Source organism: Myxine glutinosa, chromosome 3 (assembly GCF_964187855.1).
Source record: "Myxine glutinosa chromosome 3, kmMyxGlut1.1, whole genome shotgun sequence".
Classification (NCBI taxonomy): domain Eukaryota; kingdom Metazoa; phylum Chordata; class Myxini; order Myxiniformes; family Myxinidae; genus Myxine; species Myxine glutinosa.
Genome location: NC_136263.1, coordinates 100,602,762 through 100,619,674, shown reverse-complemented (window position 1 = coordinate 100,619,674; position 16,913 = coordinate 100,602,762). Strand labels below are relative to the sequence as shown.

Here is a 16,913-nt window from a genome sequence, read left to right as displayed (position 1 = left end):
AAAAGTAGATTTTGTAAAAATACAAAAAGAGAACAAAGAAAATGTACACCGTCCATGAATAAGAACAGTACATAAACAATAGTCCAAGACATGCCAACATTTCCGAAATGTTATCAATCCACAAATACATACAAGACAATTATATAACTGTGCTCTTCGTGTGTGTATATATAGACTTGGCATTTAATATGGAATATTTTTTTTTCCTTGACTTGGGTTTACTTTCTTAACTCAGTATATCAATCTGGTGAGTTTCTTTTACACTTTGGTGATTTATTTGTGAAAAGAACCATGTCACTGATTGTCTGTCGCAGCAAGAAGTCAACAACAGGATTATATCACAGGTGGCGTGGCAAAATGTACGGACAGGTGCATTTGATGATTGGCTTCACAGTCGGGTATACAAGGGTTGTTGCGTTCTGTATTAGTGGAAAACAACTGCTGCACGTCTCCAAAAGTTATTGCCGCTTCCTCTGGAGATGGTCCGTCAACACGACAATGCTGTTTGTCATGGAGTGGTGGCTTTACGAAATTACGGCATGAAACAGCGTGCTATTGCTCGGCAGTATGGCATCACTCAAGGTCAGGTGTCAAAGATCCTGAAACGAAATGCTCAGAGGGGTGTCCCTACTCCAATACCGAGGCCAGGACGTCCCCGCAGAACCACAAGGAGGGATGATCGCCAGCTGCACCGGTTAGTCCGCAATGGCCGTACCAAGTCAGCTAATCGGCTTAGGGCTGAGTGGCAGCAACTGACAAATGTGCCTGTATCCAGAAGGCTAGTCAACCAACGACTGGTTCAAGCAGGCTATCGTGCCAGGCGTCCCCTGAGAAAGCCACGCCTGACCAGACAACACCGCCAGCGCCGATTGCAGTGGGCCAGAGAGCACCGTCAATGGCAGCCAGGACACTGGAATCACATGATCTTCAGTGACGAGTCTAGATTTCTGGTCTATCGTCAAGATGGCCGCGTCCGAGTGCGCAGTCAAGTGCATGAAGCCTACAACAAAGATTGTATAGTGCCAAGAGTCCAAGCTGGAGGTGGTGGGGTGACCGTTTGGGCTGCTTTTCATTCAGGGGGCAAAACTGACCTGGTTGTTCTGAATGGAAACCTGAACCAGTTCAAGTACAGGGCCATTCTGGAAGAAACATTGCTTCCATTTGCTCGTGCAGCCTTTCGAGGAAACTTTGTCTTCCAAGATGACAATGCACGGCCTCATCGTGCTCGCATGATCCAACACTTTCTTGCTGACCGTGGTGTAGAGCATATGGAATGGCCTGCCATGTCCCCGGATATGAATCCGATAGAGAACTTGTGGGCAGAATTAACGCGTCAAATCGACCACTTGGACCAGCAGCCGACCTCTGTGCGTGAATTGCAGCAGGCTATTGTCACTGCATGGCAAGCGATTCCTGTCCAAACCTTGGCAAATCTCGGGAACAGCATGCCTCGACATGTACGTGCTCTCCTGAATGCTCGTGGGGGCTACACGAAGTACTGAACTGTAATTTTACTGTCCATAATCCCAGTCGTAATTTAACTTTTGTTTTTGTGAAAAAAAAATTTGGCTAATGTGTAAGACAAAGAGATACTTCTGGAAAACGTACAGAAGTTTAACACAGTACTGTCCATGAATTGAGTTCGATATCAGTTTACATCTCTTTCAAGGATCAATTTATTTGTTTCGAAATGTCAAATGTGGTTTTTATTTCTTTTAAAGGTCACATTAACAAAATCTAGAATAATTTCAACATAATTCCAATGAACTTTTGGTTCTAAGACATCTTGAAAAGTAAGTTCACCCCCACAAAAAAAATATTCCATATTAAATGCCAAGTCTGTATATTGTGGAAATGAGAATTGTTTTTTTATTGTTGTAAAAATATCACCCTCCTTCCTCCAGTTGTGTATAAAGGTCAAAGGGCGTCCCTTAGTTAGGTCATATACAATCACGTTAGCCAATCATAGATTTCCTCCTTGTTGGTAGTTATTTCCTTATTTTGTGTATTAGGTTAAGGCTTTGTCTTCCATTAATTAATACTCCATTGCACCGAATTCAAATAGAGTAGATCCCCTTTCATTCCCATTCCTAAAGCCTTTACTACCAACTGCATTTGCCTCCATTGAGCACGCGGTCGGCTCGGAGAAGAAAGGCGTGTCTCCACCTCGTCAGAGGGGAGGAGTGAGCCAGCCCTTGCTGACCAACCCAGAACGAGGGGTTTGGCTTTGAGAGGGCGTGGGGAGAACCGTCGAGTAGGTTCGCGAAGGTTGAAGGGCGTGGCCTATATAACCCGCGAGAGACGCCCCCACCTCAGATGAGTCGAGACGCGCAAGAGCGAGTTCTGGAGAGGGGAGATATACGGCGAAGAGAGCAAGCATTGAAAGAGAGTCCAAGGAGCCCTGAGAGCAAGCATTGAGAGAGAGAGTCCTGAGAGCAAGCAAGAGCAGTACCACGCAGGTTTGACTCCACCAGGCAGCGTTGGCTCCACCAGGCAGCTCCGACCCGTTACCCCGCGGGAAGCAGAATCGGTGGCATCGGTGGCCGTCGAGGTCCAGCCCGACGTCCAGTGCGGGGTCAAGCTTCAGCCAGCTCCGTGCCTTCCTCTCCCTCCAGCCATCCACCCCCTGCCATTCCATCCTTCTTGTGTACGTGAGTTTGTTCTGTGAGCCTGTTTAGTTAAGCTAGAGTTTCACTGTGTCCTTCTGGTCCGTCCCTCTTTCTGTGGTTATTTTCTTATCCTTCTTTCTCCTTGGTTATTTTGATGTGTAAATAATAATAATAAATTAGATTTGTTCTTCCTACCATTGCCTTTCTTTCCCTTACATCCGTCGTCGTTGTGATTTCCCTCATTGGACACCTGTGGCACGATTTTGGCCAACGGTAAGAATCGGGTCTAGTCATTGGTAACAGTTCGTGCTGCGGTTGCTAAACACCGCTCGGCAATCAAGTAACATCATTGATGTTATCATTGAAAATCATTGAAAATCGTGTTAATTCGTGTCGTGTCTTGAGGCCTTGTACAGTGTGCACTGTACAACCTTGAGGCTTTGTTTTTCTCTCAGCGGTCCGTCGTTTGTGATCCAATAACTTTCGTTCTCTGTATTCCCAGTCTTTTCACCCATAGCCTACTTCCTTGTGTAAATCTCAACTAAAAAACAAACAAACAAAAAAAACATTTCCTTCTCTGTTCTCATTCGTTTATTCATTCTTATTCGTTCGTTCGTTCTTCGACCACGTGTTTCTCCCCCATTTCCCCAGATAGTTTTCACTTATTAACCTTCAATGTTTACACTTTCCCCTCAAGTTATGTATTCCATCATATTTTATAACACCTTTTTCTTCTTCTTCTTTAAAAGGCTGCTTTCGACTTGCTCACCAAATCAATTCATCCCAAAAAAAATATCCATCTCCGATAGTGCCTTTTTTCTACATTCCCTAAACTCTCCTGCACTCCATCCTCCATCCAGCGTCCTTAAGCGTATTTTTAACTCAAAGGTCACAAGAAACTCATTTTGCAATAAATGTTCGTTTCCCATAAATCGTACACTTTCTAAAATCCAATCTCACCCCTTCCCTCCCAAACTCCCCCCTCACCCCTCCCCTTCAAATCTCCCCACCCTCATTGCTTCTCAATTTCCCCCCTCTCACTCCCCCTCCTCAAAGCATCCTCCCCGCTTCTTCCCCCTTCAAACTCTCACCTCCATCTCCCCCAACCTTCTGCCTCGCTCTTCCCCCTCCTCAAATAACACCTCATTGTGGCTCACCCAATCACCATCAAACCTTTTGTCCGCCCCATCCTTCCCTTTCTCCGAGCTATTCTGAAATCTCTGACACACCTTCAACAGCTCTCCCTACCTCTTCCACCTCTTCCACATCTTACCCTACCCCTCCTCCCCCCTGTTCTGTATCTGATGCTCCCCCTTCCTCTTCATTAACGGTATGGACCTCAAACATCCGGGGCCTTCGTTCAAACTTAACTGATCTCTCCATACAGGTTGCTTCTGTCAAACCAGACGTGATCTGCTTAACAGAAACTTTCCTCCTTTATGATGTCTCTGATTCCTTAGTATCTCTCCCGGGCTACTCCCTCCTCCGGTATGATAGACCTGAGCCTCGTCCTGGAGGCGGGGTTGCTATCTTTATCAAAAACTCTCTTCCTCACTCGCCCTGCACTGCACTCTCTCCACCTCACCCCCAGGAATACCTCTGGCTACGGCTTCCCCTTCGCTCCCACCTCTTGTTCATATGTGTGTTGTACCGTCCACCAAACAGTGGACAGTGGACTCCATCTACATCTCGCTGTCTGATGATATGGACCAACTTCTATCTACTCATCCCAACTCTCTCTTCCTCATATGTGGTGATTTCAACTGTCATCATGCCAGTTGGCTGGGTGTGGGTACCTCTCTCACCAGCCATGGCTCCTCAGCAAAGGACTTCTGCGACTCACTGGGACTGACACAATCTGTCAATTTCCCGACCCGGATCTCAGTCAACGGAACATCTTCTCTTCTGGACTTGGTTATGACTAACTTCCCTGAAAATGTCTGCTGCTCTTCTTCTGCTCCAATCGGATCATCTGATCATGTCCTTGTTAAAGTGGACATCTCTCTGACCATCCTCAGGGAGCCTGCTCAGCGTCGACGAGTCTGGCATTTCACTCAGGCCAACTGGCACGGTCTTCAAGCAGCCATCAATCATCTGGACTGGTCTCCCATCTCTACCACCTCTGACATCAACTCATCCTGGGAATTCTTCCAAAGTAAATTGCTCTCTCTCATGCACAGATTTATCCCATCTCGTCTTCAGTTGTCATACCCTTCCTCCCGTCCATGGTACACGGAATCTTGTGGTGAGGCTGTTGCCCAGAAACAACTTGCCTTCGTCTCCTGGAAAGCAAATCCAATGGAAGGAAATCTCATTTCCTTTCACAAAGCCCGAAACAAGTGTGTGTCCACCCTCAGGAGAGCCAGGAAACAATATCTCTCCGTTCTCAAGACCCAACTCTCTTATCTGTCTCCCTCTTCCAAATCCTGGTGGCGTCTGGTCAAATCCGTTTCTGGTGTTTGTTCCCCCTCCATCCCCTCCCTTACCTCAAACGGCTACACAGCTACACAGCACGTGAAAAAGCTGAATGCCTCAACTCTGTGTTTGCCTCTAAATCTTGTGTCCCAAACCCATCCCTCTCTGTACCCACCATACCCAGTCGTACCCTGCTGCTCCTGGACTCCGTGTCCTTTCCTCCTGACAAGGTGGAAAAGTTTCTGTCAACCCTCGACTCTGATTCTGCAACTGGACCCGACGGCATCAGCCCACGGGTCCTAAAATCCTGCTCTGCTGCTCTATCTCACCCTCTCTCTGTTCTCTTCACCCTCTCTTTTGCTCAAGGTCAACTGCCGTCTGCTTGGAAATCAGCCAACATCACCGCTTTGCACAAAAAAGGTGCAAAAACAGATCCTAGCAACTACAGACCAATCAGCCTTCTCCCAATTATCAGCAAAGTCATGGAATCCATCATTGCTTCGGATATGAAATCTTTCCTCTTCTCCAATGGCTTGATCTCTGATCATCAATTTGGTTTCAGACCAGGTCACTCTACTCTGGACATGCTGCTTCTGCTGTCTCAACAATGGATGGAGGTCCTCAATGCTAAACAGGAAATTAGAGCTGTCTCCCTCGACATATCACGTGCCTTCGACACGGTCTGGCACCCCACTCTGCTCACCAAACTCTCCTCCTTTGGTATCCATGGAAATCTCCACGCATGGCTGGCGGACTTCCTCTCTAGTCGTCGTCAACGTGTGGCCCTGAATGGGTTTCTCTCATCTCCTCCTCCTGTTCAGGCTGGAGTTCCCCAAGGCAGTGTTCTGGGCCCCGTGCTTTTTCTGGTCTTCATCAATGATCTCTCTGACTCTCTCGAAAATCCTCTCTATCTCTTTGCTGATGACTCCACTCTCTGCCACTCCATTCTTCTTCCCTCAGATCGGCAGTCTGCAGCCTCCTCACTCTCTGAAGACCTGGACAAAATAACAGACTGGTCAAACAAGTGGAACATGTCTTTAAATCCTGACAAATCTCACACTCTTACTATGTCTCTCCGAAAAGATCGACTGGACAACCCTCCCATCTACTTTCTCAACAATCCTCTCCAAGAAGTTCTGTTGCTCAAGCTTTTGGGTCTCACTATCTGCCATGATCTTTCTTGGGCAAACCACATTTCCAAGCTGGCCTCCAAAGCCAGTCGCCGACTGGGCATCCTCCGTCGTGCGAAGTCCTTCCTCGGCACACCTGAGCTCCTCACCACATACAAGGCTTTCATCCGCAGCTCAATGGAATACTGTTCTCCCCTATGGGCCAGTGCTCCTGCCTCACACCTAGCTCGGCTTCACGCTGTTGAAACCAAAGCTTTCAGAATTATTGGAATCTCCCGCGATAAAGCTATCTCTGAGGGCCTTTCACTCACTCACCGCAGGCAGGTAGGTGGTCTTTCTGTCTTCTACCGACTCCTCTCCGGCCTTGCAGCCCCAGCTCTCTCTGTGCTCTGTCCCCCAAATATTCCTACAGGTCGCACAAGATCTGCCAGCAACCCTCTGATGGTTAAACTGCCGAAATCTCGGCTCTCTGCTCACCTTCACTCTTTCATTCCTCTTTTCTCCCGCCTCTGGAACAAACTCCCTCACTCCCTTCAATCCCACTCCTCCCTCCAGGTCTTTAAAACAGCTGTTCACCACCATCTCTTATCTTCCCCCATCCAAAACCTTGATCTTTTCTACCCCCGCTAATTCACCCCAGATCCACCTTGTTTGAAATTCCAACTTCTTTCCTGGAAGTCCTGGCAGTGTCCATATGTTTTATACCTCTCCCACCGCCCCCTCCCATGCCCCCCCACCAAAGCCCTCGCCCTCTCTCAGATCTCTCCATGTCTCCATGTCTCTCGGTCCCTGCTCTCAAATGTTGTGTTTGTGTCCTTCCCCCTCTCTCCCCATCTTGTCTACCGCTCCCGATGTTATATGTTTTATGTGTCGGTTTGTCTTTCTGTGTGATTAATGTTCGCTCTTTCACGAGCCTCGATCTTGTATACAAAAAAAAAAACAAAAAAAAAAAAAACATCTGTCCGCGGTACCAATGGGGCTGTGCACCGGCCTTTCCGGAGGTCGCGGTGCAGCTTCAGGGACCATGTCGGTCAGTAACAAACGAGGGGACTAATCCCCCCTCAAAGGGGAACTATAGGCCGACGTTGGGTTCCGCAACAATATATATATAATTTTTTTTTTTTTTTTTTAAACGTTTGTGGGGTAAACAATGAAATACCTTAGTCGAGATGGAATCATGTAGATTAGAATGCTCCGAGTGTCGCGTAGAGGAATCTCAATGTATCTAAGTAGCCCGTCTGTCCGGGTAAGAGCGTTTGCATGTCGCGATAAGGGGCGTGGCTTTGTGTTAAGTAATTCGCGGGCTTAAAGATTAATTCCCCAGTGTGTAATTTGCCCCTGTGATCTTCCCTCCATCTTTATTACAATTAAAAAGCCACCAAACACCAACTATAACAAATGACTCCATTCGTTCAGAATGCCCCACCCCCCCACCCCCACCCCGACAACCCGCGACGGAGAGGCCATGCCCCAGCCTTTATGATTGGTGGAAGCGCAATGGGATGATTGAGTTGCGCTCGGTGATTGGACAGAGTGTGACATCATCGTGGAACATTCGAGAGCTGAATGGAAAAAAAGATGCCATCTCACCATCTTGCTCCCTCTCTCTGGCTCTCGTCTCAAGTGGTCTCGGGTGCGCTGGTGATGTTGTCTCGGGTGCGCTGGTGAGGAGACATGTTGGGGCTTTGGGACTTTTGCAACATGGAAGGAGGAGGTGTTGGTTGACGGTGGTGCTCTGCGGAGAAGGAGGGGGTCACGAGCGAAACAGGGATCCTGCCCCTGCTTGCCTCACGCTATGGATATGGTTCCGCACTATCTTGTGCACTTCCCGTGCGGTGACTCTGGTTCGACGACCAGCAAGCCCTACCAGCCATTTAGCGAAGCAAAGCTAAGTGCCGGCCGGCTTGAAACGAAATATCATTTATTTTTTACTTTAGTTTTCCCCTTGTTTTATACGAGTCTGAGTGGAGACGTCTCAAATTAGGAAATAGGTTTTTACCTCACATTCATTTTAATTGCTTGCATTATTTTCATTAAATCATTATTTGTGACTTTCATTTCTTGTCTTGTTTCGTTTATTTGTTTGTGGGTTCGGATTAACCCTGTGTGTTCCCGATTAGATAAGGCTCTGGCCTTTCCGCGCGCGCCAAAGATATATAATCCGCCAGTGTTCGGAGTATGCCTCAGAGTTAAAGCTCGTTACGGTTATCCGTCAACTCGGGGATTTTAATCCCCGGCGATGCGACAATAAATACATATACATAGTGTGTTCAAAAAGTATCTGACCTTTATTTTTCGTGCATAAAAAAAAATAACCTAGGGAGGCGTTGATTGGTGCACGTATGTAGGCGATCCTAATGCACACGCGTGAATTTTTTCCCACCTGCAGAAGCTGTCATTCGACGGCAGACCGCCGATGAGTGAGGACATGTAAGCGAGCGCCGTCGGATTTTCGTTTTTGACAAAATGACGGAAAAACTTGAACAACGCTACTGCATCAAATTTTGTGTTTCATCAAACTTGCATCAAAACTGCAACTTGGTTTCTGGGTCGAACCCATAAACCCAGGACTCATCGCCAGTGATCACTGTTGAGGAAGCTGGGATCGCTGTTCACAGTCTCCAGCATGTCCTGTGCGATCTCCAAACGGAGTTGCTTCTGCTCAATCGTTAGCAGCTTTGGTACGAACTTCGCTGAGATTCTCCTGAAGCCCAAATCCTCCTTCATAATGGAATGAACGGTGTTGAATCTTGCGGATCGTTTCCACTTGGGAATCGCCAAGCTTTACACAAAATTTGATGCAGTAGCGTTATTCAAGTTTTTCCGTCATTTTGTCAAAAACGAAAATCCGACGGCGCTCGCTTACATGTCCTCACTCATCGGCGGTCTGCCGTCGAATGACAGCTTCTGCAGGTGGGAAAAAATTCACGCGTGTGCATTAGGATCGCCTACATACGTGCACCAATCAACGCCTCCCTAGCTTCTTTTTTTTACGCACGAAAAATAAAGGTCGGATACTTTTTGAACACAGTAGTATATAGTACTATATACAGACTTGGCATTTAATATGGAATATTTTTTTTTTCTTGACTTGGGTTTACTTTCTTAACTCAATATATCAATCTGGTGAGTTTCTTTTACACTTTGGTGATTTATTTGTTAAAAGAACCATGTCACTGATTGTCTGTCGCAGCAAGAAGTCAACAACAGGATTATATCACAGGTGGCGTGGCAAAATGTACGGACAGGTGCATTTAATGATTGGCTTCACAGTCGGGTATACAAGGGTTGTTGCGTTCTGTATTCGTGGAAAACAACTGCTGCAAGTCTCCAAAAGTTATTGCCGCTTCCTCTGGAGATGGTCCATCAAATTGACAATGCTGTTTGTCATGTAGTGGTGGCTTTACGAAATTACGGCATGAAACAGCGTGCTATTGCTCAGCAGTATGGCATCACTCAAGGTCAGGTGTCAAAGATCCTGAAACGAAATGCTCAGAGGGGTGTCCCTACTCCAATACCAAGGCCAGGACGTCCCCACAGAACCACATGGAGGGATGATCCAGCTGCACCGGTTAGTCCGCAATGGCCGTCCCAAGTCAGCTAATTGGCTTCGGGCTGAGTGGCAGCAACTGACAAATGTGCCTGTATCCAGAAGACTAGTCAACCAACGACTGGTTCAAACAGGCTATCGTGCCAGGCGTCCCCTGAGAAAGCCACGCCTGACCAGACAACACCGCCAGCGCCGATTGCAGTGGGCCAGAGAGCACCGTCAATGGCAGCCAGGACACTGGAATCACGTGATCTTCAGTGACGAGTCTAGATTTCTGGTCTATTGTCAAGATGGCCGCGTCCGAGTGCGCAGACAAGTGCATGAAGCCTACAACAAAGATTGTATAGTGCCAAGAGTCAAAGCTGGAGGTGGTGGGGTGACCGTTTGGGCTGCTTTTCATGCAGGGGGCAAAACTGACCTGGTTGTTCTGAATGGAAACCTGAACCAGTTGAAGTACAGGGCCATTCTGGAAGAAACATTGCTTCCATTTGCTCGTGCAGCCTTTTGAGGAAACTTTGTCTTCCAAGATGACAATGCACGGCCTCATCGTGCTCGCATGATCCAACACTTTCTTGCTGACCGTGGTGTAGAGCATATGGAGTGGCCTGCCATGTCCCCGGATATGAATCCGATAGAGAACTTGTCGGCAGAATTAACGCGTCAAATCGACCACTTGGACCAGCAGCCGACCTCTGTGCGTGAATTGCAGCAGGCTATTGTCACTGCATGGCAAGCGATTCCTGTCCAAACCTTGGCAAATCTCGTGAACAGCATGCCTCAACGTGTACGTACACTCCTGAATGCTCGTGGGGTTACATGAAGAACTGAACTGTAATTTTACTGTCCGTAATTCCAGTCGAAATTTAACTTTTGTTAAAAAACTTTTTGGCTTATGTGCAAATTAAAGAGATACTTCTGGAAAACGTACAGAAGTTTAACACAGTACTGTCCGTGAATTCAGTTCGATATCAGTTTGCATCACTTTCAAGGATCAATTTATTTGTTTCGAAATGTCAAATGTGGTTGTTGTTTCTTTTAAAGGTCACATTAACAAAATCTAGAATAATTTCAACATAATTCCAATGAACTTTTAGTTCTAAGACATCTTGAAAAGTAAGTTCACCCCCACAAAAAAATATTCCATATTAAATGCCAAGTCTGTATATGAGTAGTATATGTATATGTATTTATGTATATATGTATATATGTATATATGTATATATATATGTATTGTTACGGTCCGCGGATAAGGATGTTGTTTGCTGAGCGGAGGCACCGCGGCCGAACATTTACCCCGATTAACCCTTCCCGAACGTTGGCTGGATCGCGCCACATCTATCTATAATTCCAGTAATCTCTGTCTGTACGTTTGTACGTTTGTCTGTCTGTGACCGCTGTTTCTCGACAACCACGGGTCCGATATACTTTTAACTTGCCAGGTATATTGCTGGGGACCCGAGGATGTGCCTTTTCAAGGTTTCATATTAATCGGACAATTACTTACCGAGCTATGTCCAAAAAACGATTCAACCAATCAGAGAGCAGCGAACGATCGCGTGTGCCGGCGTTGCGAATGGACCAAACCATTCCATGTAAATAGAGGGGGGGGTTCTGTGGTCGTTGCGAATGGACGAAACCATTTCATGTAAATAGAGGGGGGGGGATTGTCACTGTACTCGCAAGCCGTTCGCCGTTCGCTTTGGCGTTGCGAATGGACCAAACCATTTCATGTAAATAGAGGGGGGGGATATAATTTTAGATAGATATATAGTACGGGCATATATATAGTACGGGCATGCCCTAGTATATTCAATATGGAAAAGACAAAAGCTACACGGATGTGAAGAAGAAGAAGATGAAAAAAAGGTTGAAAATACTACTAAATTTATTCCCACTATATACAGGCTAAAAAAAACCAAGGAGAAGGAAAGATAATAAAATAATATACAGAAGGTATTAGAGACACAGTGAAAATTACTAGCTTAACTATACAAGCTTAACTTATTCCCTGGACAGAACAAACAGAACAAACTCACGTACACGAATGGGGAATTGCAGGGTGGATTGGCTGGAAGGAGGTGTGTGGCTGGAGGGGGAGGACGGCACGGAGCTGGCTGGAGCTTGATCCCGCACGGGACGTCGGGCTGGACCTCGACGGCCGCTGATGCCACCGATCCTGTCGTGTGCGCGGGATCACGGGTCGGAGCTGCTTGGTGGAGCCGACGCGCTGGTGGGGGGTCTGGCGTGACGGGTTCTCTCCTCTCTCTTTCTTGGTCCAACCACTCTTTCTCTCTCTCTTGGCCCAATCACTCCTCACCACCGACAACTCGACGCAACCAACGCAACCACTCGACGCAACCACTGACCACCACTGACGACCAACTCTGACCAAAAACCACACAACTCAGCTCTGCTCTTGTCATGGACCTCTTCGCAACTTCTTGCGCGCGCGCCTTTATAGCGCCTCCGGCGATTAAGCCGCCGGCTTTTAGGACACGCCCATCGGTGTGCTCACCTCGGCCCTGGTTGGTCGCGCGACCCTCTGGCTCCGCCCTTGATGACGACGGGCGGGCACGCCTTTCTTCCCCAACCCGAGCACATGTTCAATGGCGGCTTTGGGGCGAAAACAACCCACAGCTGTAACAAACTGGCCAACTGCCCAGTGCAGTTGGCAATGGAGACTTGGAGGGGATGTAATTGGCAGATTGAGGCTTGGCCATGACGAAAGGGGAAATGGAGGTTTTTGGGAATGGGAATGAAGAATGGAGGGAATCTATCTTTTTCACTTGGTGCAATGGAGTGTCATTTTAATGGAAGACAAGGCCTTACCCTAAAACACATAATAAGGATATAAACTACTGAACAGGGATATTATAGTGTCCTTCAATGTATGCTTTATGGAATTAACTACCGGGACGCCCTTTTGACCTTTATACACACTGGAGCAAGGAGGGCTCAGAATAACGCAATAATAATAATACACACAATAAAAAAACACAATCCTCATTTCCGCAACACTGCACCCTCCTCCTCTTAGGCACGTCCCGGGCCTATAACTTTAATTTAGTGTGACACGTAGGTGTAGTTCCCTCTACTTTTAACCTGACCCTGAGTGCGACAGTCCTAAAACATAAATACAGATGTCCCGCTGCTCCATTGCACCCTACCTAACAGACACGCCCACAGCTAACCGAATTGCGGAATGGTCTTCAAACTATACACTGACGGTGGGGAGCATTATTTACAGTGACGCTACTTTATTTGCAAAACGTAACCCAGGACCTGTGATTGTTCTTTCTGGGGGGAGACAGTCTGCTCTGCATCAATGCACCATGAAAGCACCCAAAACGCACCAAAGCACCCTCAAGCACCAATCGGTGCACAGTCATCATTGTTCAATGCATAAAATAAATCGACAACCCCTAACCCTGCAGGTGGTCTCTTGCTCTTCGGCTACCTCTGCTGGCTATTACCATTTGTTCTTCCAGATGTTGTCTTTTCTTTGCTGGCGGCCTATTTGTGATAAAAAAATGCACCCAATGTGTCAATGTCTATTTTATTTATGGCCCACAGGGGCCGACTCGTGTGGTTCACCTGTGGGGCATCGGTGCCCTGTGATCAAGGTCCGCCAGCAAGATTTCGGGCCTTCACGGCCGGTTCCAGCAGAGGGACCATGCCCCAACCCATGGGGTCCATCAGTGGTGCTCGGCCACAGACGTGTGGTCCATAAGGTGGTGCATCGATGCAGACAGCTGGTTCTGGGAGTTCCGGGCGCACAATGGCGGACTCACGCACGCTCCCCCTCGGCGCACAGGTCCTCATGTGGGAGACAAAAGGGGATAAAGACAGATGAGCGAGGGGTAAGGTCACAAGGGTACACATCAAACAAGGCAATGCAAGGCGAAATGCGTACGGAGAGCGAAGTGAGAAAAGCTCGTCCCTTCCGTACGTCACCCCCCCTGTCACCTACTCTACCCTTGCCCTTACCCCATATTTACAAAAATCTACACATTTACAAATTCGTCGCTACTGTCACGTCTTCCCCATATTTCTTCTATTCCAAATTCGTTCCCACAATCCCTCTATCCAAAATTTGCCATCACCCAATTCATCATCAATCCTCATAAGGAGGAAGAGATGGAACATCAGCACAATGTCACACCCACGTCATGATGCGTCTCACATTCCAAACATCTGCACAACAAAAATAATAAAACAACCTGGCATGGTGTGGAGGTACGTCATCTCAGGTGAGTGCATGTAGATGGTGCGAGGAGACTTCAATCCTAACTATTCTCTAAATGACTTTAATACTCTTTACACTAACCGGGGTCTTTCCCTGCCAATCCATTGGCCAACTTACACTATGGGTTCTAAAAACCAATTCCCATTGACCAAACTGTGGTGCTTCTCAATTTGGGGTCTCACTCCCCCGATTCATCTCCCGGTGCCCTTGCACAATTTCAGGACTGGGGCGTGTAGCTCTCCCAGCAGGTCTACCACCTGCACACCTCCACCACTGCAGTTGCCTCCGAGCTTACCTGCTCCTTACCTAACCTATCTAACTGGGGAAGGCCCCTCCTGGCTCTGTCACCCCTCGGTGCCCTCTGGCACTGGGCTACCCGGGTCCGTCCTCCGGATCCTCGGGCCCCATCCACAACAACTACTACCGGCTCCCAGAGCCCACCTGCGGCCTCACCTGGCCGACATCCTCACAGTGGTGGAGTGCCCAAACCAACTACACACACTAACAGGCTACACGCCCAGCCATTTCCACAACACTAATGCACCCATCCAAATACCATTCTTTCACCCGCACCACAGATGCCAATATCCAACCACAATTTACCTATACCCTCTACCTAATACTTACACTACCCTCCCCGGGTATTCGTGATGGGGGTCCATCCTTCCCCCATCACACCTTCGCACCATCCATTCCACTCCATAGTTTCCACCATACTCACTCCATGACCATCCATTCCAATACTCCATATATTCCATACCATTTATTCCACACAATCATTCTCCATACACCTGCCGTTGCACACCTGTGCAATCACACCTGGTGCCACCTGCACCCTCCTTCCTCCCAGGACCATTCGGTCAATACAACACATCACCATCACTCACTCATACACTGCTCCATACACCTGTCCAGTTGCACACCTCTGCAACCACACCTGTTCACCACACACTTTTCACAATACACTTCTAATCCTCAAACACACGGCATCATCTCATCTAACTACTCCCCTCTGAAACTTGCGCTTCCCAGTCGCCCCTTTAAACTATTGCGCTCCCTCGTCATTATCATCCACACTAATCTACCTACGTCTCCACTACAGGTACCATTGTCACTAACTAATCTTACCGTTACCCTAAGGTCATCTCTCTAGATCCCTACACACGATATATCCTAACCCACCCGGGCTAGTTTTCACTGCCATAAACCCCATAACCTAGTGCTCCTCTGCCCCCGCTGTGAGGGAGGACAGAGTTGCCATCCCACCACATCGGGCATCTCCCACTATCATCCCCCCAGTCCTCTGACGCTACGAGCCCCCGTCGCAAGAGGTACTGGGTCCTGCCTCGACTTCTAGAGCCGAGGCGATCCATGAGGGCGCCTGCTCGCCGGCATAAGGTCTTATCCGGTCGGCATGGACGATCCGAGGGGGGGCCCGTGGCCCCATTTTGATCTTAACGACCACGTCACAGACTTGTGACAGGACGACTCCCGGGCCTTGCCAGGGGGAGGTGAGTTTTGGGCACCTGCCCTTCTGCCTCTGGGGATTAAAGAACCAAATCTTCATCCCCGGAGCGTATTGACTCCCCTGGCTCCGGTCGTCGTACCTGCGCTTCATCTTGGCCCCCGCCAGATGGAGCTGGCGGCGGGCGAAGGCATGGACGCGCTCCATGCCTTCCTCCAGGTGACGTGCGTAACCCTCCCTCGGCGGTGTATCCGTGGTGTCTGGCACGGGACTGCATAGCAAGTCGGCGGGAGCCCGTAACTCCCGCCCATACATAAGCAACGCTGGACTGCATGCGGTGGCCCCGTGCTGGCTAGTTCGGTAGGCCATCAACAGGTACGGGAGATGATCGTCCCAGTCATCCTGACGGGTGGTGGTGAACAATGCCAGTTGTTGGATCAATGTTCGATTGAACCTTTCCACCATCCCGTCAGATTGTGGCCGCAAGGGCGTGGTTCTGGTCTTTCGAATTGACAGGAGTCTGCACACATCTTTTAATAATTGGCTCTCAAAATTTCGTCCCTGATCGGTGTGCAGCTCCTGTGGAATCCCATGCCGACATACAAATCCTTCCACGAAGGCCTGTGCTACCACCCCGGCTTCTTGGTTGGGGAGGGCATAGGCCTCCGGCCACTTGGTAAAATAGTCCATTACAACGAGGATATACTTATTACCTTGGCGGGTGCGGGGCAGCGGTCCTAGTATATCCATAGCCACCCGCTCAAGGGGGGCCCCCACCTGGTGTAATTGAAGGGGGGCCCTCATCCTCCGTGCTGGTCCCTTTTTGGCAGAACAGGCGTCGCATCTCTGACACCAGTCCTGTATGTCGCGCCCCATATTCACCCAATAGAACCTCCGGCGGACCCGAGATATTGTCTTTGTCCTGCCCAAATGGCTGCCGGAGCGGGTACCATGCACCTGTTGTAAGATGACGTTCTTGAATTTGTCAGGGACTATCACCAGCCAGGAAGTTCTATCAGAGGGAACCTCCACACACTTGCGATATAAGATGTTGCCTTTCAACTCCAGGGTCTGCCACTGAGCCCAATACGCCTTTGTTTGCGCCCCGAGGGGGGTGACCTCTTCCCCCTTTGGTCTTTGCCCCAATTTGACCCATTTGAACACCGGTCCCAGGACAGGATCCTCCTGCTGGGCCGTGCTCCAAGCCAAATCTCCAAATTCCTCGTCAGCGGTTCGTGGCAAAATTGGCCCTCTCACCCGGGTTGCCCGGACGACGAGAATCGGGGCAGAATCGCCCAATTGCTCCCTCTCCTCGTGTCTCGCACAAAATTTGCAGTTTTCCCCCAGACAAGGACGCCGAGAGAGTGCGTCCGCATTACCATGGGCCTTCCCGGCCCTATGGGTCATGCTGCAACTTTTCCAACCACCTTGCAATTTGGCCCTCCGGTTCCTTGAACCAAAGGAGCCATTGCAGGGAGGAATGGTCAGTTCAAACCGA

The 16,913-nt window shown here is 48.7% G+C and overlaps 1 protein-coding gene across 4 annotated transcripts in view; it reads left to right on the top strand.

Annotated features, from left to right (window-relative positions):
• The window catches only part of ZFYVE27 (zinc finger FYVE-type containing 27), a 168,188-nt gene that overhangs the window by 85,159 nt on the left and 66,116 nt on the right, over positions 1-16,913 (top strand). The gene's annotated exons all lie outside the window — the stretch shown is intronic.